The following is an 8989-nucleotide window of genomic DNA, read 5'->3' as shown; positions in this document are numbered from 1 at the left end:
TTTTTTTCTTTTTTTTTATTTTATTTTATTTTATTTTTTTGGGGGTACACCAGGTTCAATCAACTGTTTTTATACACATATCCCCATATTCCCTCCCTTCCTTGACGCCCCCCGCCTCGAGTCCCCCCCCACCCTCCCTGCCCCAGTCCTCTAAGGCATCTTCCATCCTCGAGTTGGACTCCCTTTGTTATACAACAACTTCCCACTGACTATTTTACAGTTGGTAGTATATATATGTCTGTGCTACTCTCTCGCTTCTTCTCAGTTTCCCCTTCACCCCCCGCCCCCTCCCATACCTCGAGTTCTCCAGTCCATTCTCTGTATCTGCTTCCTTGTTCTTGTCACTGAGTTCATCAGTACCATTTTTAGATTCCGTATATGTGAGTTAGCATACAATATTTGTCCTTCTCTTTCTGACTTACTTCACTATGTATGACAGATTGTAGTTCTATCCACCTCATTACTCATTCTTTTTTTTTAATTGGAGTATAGTTGGTTTACAATGTTGCGTTAGTTTCTGCTGTACAAAGAAGTGAATCAGCTATTTTTAGTTTCTGAAGGAACCACCATACTGTTCTCCATAGTGGCTGCATCAGTTTACGTTACCCCCAACAGTGTAGCGGAGTTCCCTTCTCTCCACACCCTCTCCAATGTTTATTCTTTGTGGATTTTTTATAAATTTTATTGATTGATTGATTGATTGATTGATTGATTGGCTGTGTTGGGTCTTTGTTGCTTCGCACATATTTTTCTCTAGTTGCTGCGAGTGGGGGCTTCTCTTTGCGGTAGCTTCTCTTGTTGCAGAGCATAGGCCCTAGGCACGTGGGCTTCAGTAGTTGTATCACATGGGCTCAGCATTTGTGGCTTGCGTGCTCTAGAGCACAGGCTCAGTTTCTCTGTGGCATGTGGGATCTTCCAGGATCAGGGATCGAACCTGTGTCCCCTGTGTTGGCAGGCAGATTCTTTTTTCTTTTTAAGCTCTTTATTGGAATATAATTGCTTTATACCTGCTGTGCCAGTTCTTGCTGTATAACAAAGTGAATCAGCTGTATTTATACATATATCCCCATATACCCTCTCTCCCACGACTCCCTCCCACCCTCTCTATCCGAACCCTCTAAGTCATCACCCATCAATAGGTTGATCTCCCTGTGTTATGCAGCAGCCTCCCACCAGCTATCTATCTTACAGTTGGTAGTGTATATATGTCAATGCTACTCTCTCACTTTGTCCCAGCTTCCCCTTTGCCTTCAACCTCATGTCCTCAAGTCCAGTCTCTACATCTGCATCTTTATTCTTGCCCTGTCACTGGGTTCATCAGTACCATTTTTTAAAATTCTGTATGTATGAGTTAGCATACGGTATTTGTTTTTCTCTTTCAGGCTTACTTCACTCTGTATGACAGACTCTAGGTCTATCCACCTCACTACAGATAACTCAATTTCATTCCTTTTTATGGCTGAGTAATATTCCATTGTATATATATGCCACATCTTCTTTATTCATTCATCTGTTGATGGGAATTTAGGTTGCTTCCATGTCCTGGCTATTGTAAATGGTGCTGCAATAAACATTATGGTACATGTTACTTTTTCGATTATGGTTTTCTTGGGGTATATGCCCAGTAGTGGAATTGCTGGGTCATATGGTAGTTCTATTTTTAGTTTTTTAAGGAAACTCCATACTGTTTTCATAGTGGCTGCACCAATTTACATCCCCACCAACAGTATAGGAAGGTTCCCTTTTCTCCACACCCTCTCCAAACTTTATGGTTTTTAGATTTTTTGATGATGGCCATTCTGACCGGTGGGAGGTGATACCTCATTGTGGTTTTGACTTGCATTTCTCTAATGATTAGTGATGTTGAGCATCTTTTCATGTGTTTGTTAACCATCTGCATGTCTTCTTTGGAGAAATGTCTATTTAGGTCTTCCACCCATTTTTGGATGGCGTCATTTGCTTTTTTGATATTGACCTGCATGAGCTGCTTGTATATTTTGGAGGTTAATGCTTTGTCAGTTGCTTCATTGGCAAATATTTTCTCCCACTCTGAGGGTTGTCTTCTTCTCTTGTTTATGGTTGCTTTTGCTGTGCAAAAGCTTTTAAGTTTCATTAGGTCCCATTTGTTTATTTTTGTTTTTATTTCCATTATTCTAGGAGGTGGGTCAAAAAGGATCTTGCTTTGATGTATGTCATAGAGTGTTCTCCTGATGTTTTCCTCTAAGAATTTTATAGTGTCTGGCCTTACATTTAGTTCCTTAATCCATTTTGAGTTTATTTTTGTGTGTGGTGATAGGAAGTGTTCTAATTTCCATCTTTTACATGTAGCTGTCCAATTTTCCCATCTCCACTTATTGAAGAGGCTGTCTTTTCTCCACTGTATATTCTCACCTCCTTTGTCAAAGATAAGGTGCCCATGTGTGCATGGGTTTATCTCTGAGCTCTCTATTGTGTTCCGTTGATCTATATTCCTGTTTTTGTGCCAGTAACATACTGTCTTGATTGCTGTAGCCTTGTAGTATAGTTTGAAGTCAGGGAGCCTGATTCCTCCGGCTCCATCTTTCCTTCTCAAGATTTCTTTGGCTGTTTGGTGTCTTTCACATTTCCATAAAAATCATAAAATTTCTTGTTCTAGTTCTGTGAAAAATACCACTGGTAATGATAGGGACTGTGTTGAATCTGTAAATTGCTTTGGGTAGTACAGTCATTTTCACAATGCTGATTCTTCCAATCCAAGAACATGGTATGTCCCTCCATCTGTTTGTATTGTCTTTGATTTCTTTCATCAGTGTCTTATACATTTATGTGTACAGGTCTTTTGCCTCCTTAGGCAGGTTTATTCCTAGGTATTTTATTCTTTTTGTCGCAATGGTAAATGGGAGTGTTTCCTTAATTTCTCTTTCTGATCTTTCTTTGTTAGTGTATAGGAATGTAAGAGATTTCTGCTGATTTATTTTGTATCCTGCTACTGTACTAAATTCATTGATTAGTGATAGTAGTTTTCTGGGAGAATCTTTAGCGTTTTCTATGTATAATATCATGTCATCTGCAAAGAGCAACAATTTTACTCTTTCCCAATTTAGATTCCTTTTATTTTGTTTTCTTCTCTGATTCCTGTGGCTAAAACTTCCATAACTATGTTGAATAATATTGGTGAGAGTGGGCACACTTGTCTTGTTCTTGTTCTTAGAGGGAATGCTTTCAGCTTTTCATCATTTAGAATAATGTTGACTGTTGGTTTGTCATATATGGCTTTTATCATGTTGAGGTAACTTCCTTCTATGCCCACTTTCTGGAGAGTTTTTATCATAAATGGATGTTGAATTTTGTCAAAAGATTTTTCTGCATCTATGGAGATTATCACGTAATTTTTATCCTTCAATTTGTTAATATGATGTATCACATTAATTGATTTGCATATATTGAAGAATCCTTGCATTCCAGGCATAAACCCCACTTGATTATGGTGTATAATCTTTTTAATGTGCTGTTGGATTCTGTCTGCTAGTATTTTGTTAAGGATTTTTGCATCTATATTCATCTATGATATTGGCCTGTAATTTCTTTTTTTGTGACATCTTTGTCTGGTTTTGGTATCAGGGTGATGGTGGACTCATAGAATGAGTTTGGGAGTGTTCCTCCTTCTGCTGTATTATGGAAGAGTTTGAGAAGGATAGGTGTTAGCTCTTCTCGAAATGTTTGATTAAGTTCACCTGTGAAGCCATCTGGCCTGGGACTTTTGTTTGTGGGGAGATTTTTAATCACAGTCTCAATTTCAGTGTTTGTGATTGGTCTGTTCATATTTTCTATTTCTTCCTGGTTCAGTCTTGGAAGATTTTACTTTTCTAAGAATTTATCCATTTCTTCCAGGTTATCCAATTTATTGGCATATAGCTGTTTATAGTAGTCTCTCATGATCTTTTGTATTTCTGCAGTGTCAATTGTTACTTCCTTTTAATTTCTAATTCTGTTGATTTGCATCTTCTCCCATTTCTTCCTAATGAGTCTGACTAATGGTTTATCAATTTTGTTTATGTTCTCAAAGAACCAGCTTTTAGTTTTATCAAGCCTTGCTATTGTTTCCTTCATTTCTTTTTCATTTATTTCTGATCTGATCTTTATGATTTCTTTCCTTCTGCTCACTTGGGGTTTTTGTTTGTTTGTTTGTTTGTTGTTGTTGTTGTTCTTTCTCTAATTGTTTTAGGTGTAAGTTTAGGTTGTTTATTCGAGATTTTTCTTATTTCTTGAGGTAGGTTTATATCGCTATAAACTTCCCACTTAGAAAACTGCTTTTGCTGTGTCCCATAGGTTTTGGGTCTCATCATGTTTTCATTGTCATTTGTTTCTAGGTATGTTTTGATTTCTTCTTTGATTTCTTCAGTGACTTCTTGGTTGTCTAATAACGTATTGTTTAGCCTCCATGTGTTTGTATTTTTTACAGTATTTTTTCTGTAATTGATATCTAGTCTCACGGTGTTGTGGTCAGAGAAGATGCTTGATATGATTTCACTTTTCTTGAATTTGCTGAGACTTGATTTGTGACCCAAGATGTGATCTATCCTGGAGAATATTCCACATATATTTGAGAAGCGTATTCTGTAGTTTTTGGCTGGAATGTCCTATAAATATCAATTAAGTCAAGTGGTCTAATGTGTCATTTAAAGCTTGTGTTTCCCTATTTATTTTCTGTTTGGATGATCTGTCCATGGGTGTAAGTGGGGTGTTAAAGTCTCCTATGATTATTGTGTTACTGTCGATTTCCCCTTTTATGGCTGTTAGCATTTGCCTTACGTATTGAGGTGCTCCTATGTTGGGTGCATAGATATTTACCATTGTGATATCTTCTCCTTGGTTGGATCCCTTGATCATTATGTAGTGTCTTTCCTTGTCTCTTGTAATAGTCTTTAAAGTCTAATTTGTCTGATATGAGTATTGCTACTCCAGCTTTCTTTTCACTTCCATTTGTGTAGAATGTCTTTTTCCATCCCCTTACTTTCAGTCTGCATGTATCCCTAGGCCTGAAGTGTGTTTCTTGTAGACAGCATATATAAGCGTCTTGTTTTTGTATCCATTCAGCCAGTCTGTGTCTTTTGGATGGAGCATTTAATCCATTTACATTTAAGCTAATTATTGACATGCATGTTTCTATTACCATTTTTTTAATTGTTTTGGTTTGTTTTTGTAGGTCTTTTCCTTCTCTTGTGTTTCCTGCCTAGAGAAGTTCCTTTAGCACTTGTTGTAAGGCTGGTTTGGTGGTGCTGGATTATCTTAACTTTTGCTTGTCTGTAAAGCTTTTGATTTCTCCGTCAAATCTCAATGAAATTCTTGCTGTATAGAGTATTGTTGGTTGTAGGTTTTTCTCTTTCAAGACTTTAAGTACATCCTGCCACTCCCTTCTGGCCTGCAGAATTTCTGCAGAGAGATCAGCTGTTATCCTTATGGATTTTCCCTTAGATGTTATTTGTTGCTTTTCTCTTGCTGCTTTTAATATCTTTTCTTTGTGTTCAATTTTCATTAGTTTGATTAATATGTGTCTTGGTGTGTTTCTCCTTGGATTTATTCTGTGTGGGATTCTCTGTGCTTCTTGGACTTGATTGACTATTTCCTTTCCCGTATTGGGGAAGTTTTCAACTATAATCTCCTCAAATACTTTCTCAGACCCTTTCTTTTTCTCTTCTTCTGCGATCACTATAATTCCAATGTTGGTGCATTTAATATTGTCCCAGAGGTCTCTGACACTGTCCTCAATTCCTTTCATTCTTTTTTCTTTATTCTTCTCTGTGTGAGTTATTTCCATGATTCTATCTTCCAGGGAACTTATCCGTTCTTCTGAGTTACTCTGCTCTGCATTCCTTCTAGAGTATTTTTAAGTTCAGTTATTGTGTTGTTCATCACTGTTTGTTTGCTCTTTAGTTCTTCTAGGTCCTTATTAAATGTTTCTTGTATTTTCTCTATTTTGTTTTTGAGATTTTGGATCATCTTTACTATCATTACTCTGAATTCTCTTTCAGGCAATTTGACTATTTCCTCTGCATTTATTTGGTCTTGTGGGTCTTTATCTTGCTCATTTGCCTGCAAGGTGTTTCTTTGTTTTCTCAATGTCTAATTTATAGTATTGCTGTCTCCTTTCCCTATGCTGCCTAGTAGTAATTCCTCTTGTTTCTATTCTCTGCTCCCTGTTGTGGTGTTGGTCCAGTGTCTTAAGTAGGCTTCCTGATGTGTGGGTCTGGTGCCTATAACCCTCTGAGCAGCAGGGCCATGTCAGGAGGTGTGTTTTAGGGTATCTGTGAGCTTAATATGGCTTTAGGTAGCCTGTGTGCTGATGGGTGGGTTTGTGTTCCTGTCTTGTTTGTAGTTTGGTGTGAGGTATCCAGCACTGGCAGTTGCAGACAGTCCAGCGAAGCTGGGTCTTAGACTCTTGTAGAGGCCTCCATGAGAGTTCTCTGCAGTTAGTATTCCCTGTGGCTGAGAACTCTCTAGTGGTCTACTGTCCTGAGCTCAGTGCTCCCTCCCAGAGCCTCACATCTGACTTTTGGTCAAGGAATCCAGACTCCAGAGGTCACTTGTCCCAGCAATAAAGAGGATTAAAAAAGACTACCAAAGTCCCAGACTAATGGTAAAAGGTTAAATCAAAGAAACAAACATTGAATCAAGGAAACACATACACACACAAGAAAAACAAAAACAGAATCCAATAGAACATAAAGTACTAAGGCAACCTGACCCAAGAACCCCAGAACACAATCAGACAATTAAAGAGAAAACCAACAAAAATTCATAACCAAAAAGGCCAACCAACCAAACAAAACAAAAAACATAACCTATGCAGAATGTCAACTAAAGAGTGAAGTAAAGAAACAAAACAAAACCAACAAGCAAGGTTAAAAAAACAAAATAAAACACCAGAGGAATTGTGAAAAGGAGGACCAGATATAACAGGGACCAAATAGAAACAAGGAGTAAATATAACAAAGAGCAAGGAAGCAACCAGATATACTGAAGATCCCTAAAACAAAATCAAACAATTATAATTAGAACTAAGATAAAGACAAAACCTAATAACAAAATCCAAGGCAGTGTGTCATTTGAAGAAAAAAGCACAGAAACAGAGCAGACTAATAGTACTGATTAAAAGTATAATATGATAAAATAAAATAAAATAAAAATGTAAAATAAAAAGGGCTAAAATACAGAGCAACAGAAGAACATAGTATGCCTGGAAATATAAAAAGAAAAAGAAAAAAAATAGACATGTATTAAAGATAAAGAAGAAAAGGAGATGGGGAGAGAAACTCAGCACTACAGAAAAGCTAGCTAGAAATAGAAATATATAGAAAGGATAAAAATGAAAATAAAAGTAAAAAATAGAATAAAAATATTTCATAAAATGTGAAGCTCCCTTAGGACTAAGATCGTAATTAAGAAAAAAAGAAGACAGAACTGACAACAGAATGGATCAAACCAGTAGAGTTAATAATAATAATTCTGTTTCCTTAGGATCTCAGCTGTAGATGTCCTTGTATATGCCTTGAGCCTCAGGCCACCTTCGCCTCTCCAAAGGCCCTCCTCTGCCCCTGGATTGGACTCTGGACCTGCTGTGGGTCCTATGGGGTCCACTTAGGCTCTAATCTGGCCCAATTCCTTTGTGTGCTTGCTCCCAAAGGCCACAGCTGCCAGAGTTAGACCTTTTTCATTTGTGGGAACACTAATTGTCTACTCAGATATTCCAAAGACATAGGGTCTACCTAGCTGATCATGGGGATTCAGTCTGCAGCGTGTATATCTGATGGAAAGATTTTAGAACCTATTCCTAGTCCCTCAGTCCCTGGCTTTCAGCTTTGGTTTTGTTCCTGCTTCTGCATGTGGTCCAACCACTGGAGTCTGGCCCTGAGGCTGCCTTGGAACTCCTTGGTTCTGCCTCAGTGAGGATTTCCTTTATTGTTCACCTGCAGACGCAGGTGTGTGGGAATAGAGGCTTTGATAGTGGCTCCTCTCCCTGCGTGTGACTCAACAGTAGCTCCCTGCTTGGATCATGGGAGCCCCAGGGCTGACGCCAAAGGTGCAGGGATGCTGGCAGCTGCAGGTATAGGAAATCTGGCCTTAGTGTGGTTGTTTACTGGTGCCTGTCATAAGGCACCTGAGGGTCAGTGCTCAGGGGCTTTTTTGTATTACTCTGTGACCAGTGGAACTTCCTTTATTTCTCTTCTGTAAGTGCCAGTGTGTGGGGAGATAGAGGGTACAATATTGTCTCCTTCCCCTGCATGTGAGTCAGCAGTAGTGCCCAGCCTGGGTTGCAGGAGCCCTGGTGGCAGCAGCGCCTATTGCACAGGAAAGCTGGTGGGCTCGGGTGTAAGTGGAAGGTCTCCAGAGATGGCCTGCTCTGCTGACTTCTTCTGGCTCTCAGCCACAGGCACAGCAGGCCAGCCTCCAAGGAGTCCTTTTCTATCCCTTGTCAACTGCGACAGCCAGGCCCACAGGGGGCCTCCATTGTTCACCAAAACCACCAAAAGAGAGGCTACAACAGTGGCTCCTCCCCCCTGTGAGTGACTCAGCAGTAGTGCCCCACCACTGTGGCAGCCCAGTTTTCCACAGTAGGCATTCCCAGCTGTGGATTTCTTCCCTCCTGTCTCCTCAATCTGTCTCCCCACAGCCAACAATTGTTCTCACCCTGGGCCAGTTCTCCAGTTCCCATGTTCCAGCTCCCAGACCCCTGTACTGCTTTGAACCCATGTCTCAGTCCAGGACACACAGGGCTGTGGTACAGAGCCTCTGTGTGTTTCTCACTCTTTCCCATCTGCCACAGATTGGCCGCTTCACCCTCTTTGGACAGCACCAAATGCCTCCCTTCTGACCCAATCAAATTCCCCATTGGAGAGGGTGTTTTCCTGTCAGATAAGGGGGGTTTCCCTGAATACGGTATTCTCTGTTTCAGCTTCCCACGCCCCAGGGTACAGGACTCGTCCCTTTCTTTTTCCTCTCCTCCTCTTTC

This window comes from Hippopotamus amphibius, chromosome 17 (genome assembly GCF_030028045.1).
Source record: "Hippopotamus amphibius kiboko isolate mHipAmp2 chromosome 17, mHipAmp2.hap2, whole genome shotgun sequence".
NCBI lineage: Eukaryota > Metazoa > Chordata > Mammalia > Artiodactyla > Hippopotamidae > Hippopotamus > Hippopotamus amphibius.
The sequence above is the reverse complement of the archived record's forward strand: the minus strand, read 5'-3'. Positions refer to the sequence as shown.